The sequence below is a fragment of the Schistocerca gregaria genome, unplaced genomic scaffold (assembly GCF_023897955.1).
Source record: "Schistocerca gregaria isolate iqSchGreg1 unplaced genomic scaffold, iqSchGreg1.2 ptg000520l, whole genome shotgun sequence".
NCBI classification, from domain to species: Eukaryota; Metazoa; Arthropoda; class Insecta; order Orthoptera; family Acrididae; genus Schistocerca; species Schistocerca gregaria.
In genome coordinates, this window is record NW_026061920.1 from 691,420 (window position 1) to 693,146 (window position 1,727).

A 1,727-nucleotide genomic window follows, 5' to 3' on the forward strand; every position below is an offset into this window, starting at 1 on the left:
GTGACGGTGTCAACAAAATAGTATCTAGTTGGGGAAATTGTGCTGGTTCCGAGGGTGAGTGTGTTGAAAACTAAATTTATTGACGTGAAGAATACCGATGCAGAATGTTCATGAAGTTTGTTTTATTTAAAAATCTTTGTGACTTTTCACTCAAAACATGTCAACATTACTTTTCTGTACGTCCTCGTACAATGGATGTCGCAAAAAATACGTACATTGATCAAAATAAGTGTTAACATGAATGCTTTTAACAGCACTAGGTTCAAAAAATTTTAACTGTATGCCAATTGCAGATTAATTTTAATGGCAGCTAGCGCGATTATATGAGTGGACTATTAGATTTAATGGTGAGCATTTATGTAATTTTTAAACATTCTCTGCCTTGTCATTCTTCCTCTCTTAAGTGCCTCGTCTTCCAGTAACACTGTCGATCGATAGCATGATCTGTTGTCCGTCCATGGTTTTTCAGACCATTGATTCAGTGCTGAACCCAAACTGCTGGTCTGAGTTATTTAGCCTGGATAATCCTGTGCGTCGTGGGTCACGTATGCCATTAATCTTTCAAAGAAATGGTTCAAATGGCTCTGAGCACTATGGGACTTAACATCTGAGGTCATCAGTCCCTTAGAACTTAGGTTTAAGTAGTTCTAACTAACCTAAGGACATCTCACACACACACACACACACACACACACACACACACACACACACACACACACACACACACACACGCCCGAGTCTGTATTCGAACCTGCGACCGTAGCGGTCGCGCGGTTCGAGACTGAAGCGCCTAGAACAGCTCGTCCACAATGGCCGGCCATTAATGTTTCATTGAATTATTAATTTCAACAAGTTTTATTTATTGTTGCGAAATTGCGCTACCAAAACAATCGAGTTTTGCTATGTTGATGCTGTTGAGAATTTCTGCATTTTCGTACCGCTATATTTTTGACTATATCTGTCGATGGTGTTGTTGTTGTCTTCAGTCCTGAGACTGGTGTGATGCAGCTCTCCATGCTACTCTATCCTGTGCAAGCTGCTTTATCTCTCAGTACCTACTGCAACCTACATCCTTCTGAATCTGCTTAGTGTATTCATCTCTTGGTCTCCCTCTACGATTTTTACCCTGCACGCTGCCCTCCAATGCTAAATTTGTGATCCCTTGATGCCTCAAAACATGTCCTACCAACCGATCCCTTCTTCTAGTCAAGTTGTGCCACAAACTTCTATTCTCTCCAATCCTATTCAATACCTCCTCATTAGTTACGTGATCTACCCATCTAATCTTCAGCATTCTTCTGTAGCATCACATTTCGAAAGCTTCTATTCTCTTCTTGTCCAAACTAGTTGTCGTCCATGTTTCACTTTCATACATGGTTACACTCCAAACAAATACTCGGAGAAACGACTTCCTGATACATAAATCTATATTCGATATTAACAAATTTCTCTTCTTCAGAAACGCTTTCCTTGCCATTGCCAGTCTACATTTTATATCCTCTCTACTTCGACCATCATCAGTTATTTTACTTCCTAAATAGCAAAACTCCTTTACTACTTTAAGTGTCTCATTTCCTAATCTAATCCCCTCAGCATCACCCGATTTAATTTGACTACATTCCATTATCCTCGTTTTGCTTTTGTTGATGTTCATCTTATATCCTCTTTTCAAGACACTGTCCATTCCGTTCAACTGCTCTTCCAAGTCCTTTGCCGTCTCTGACAGA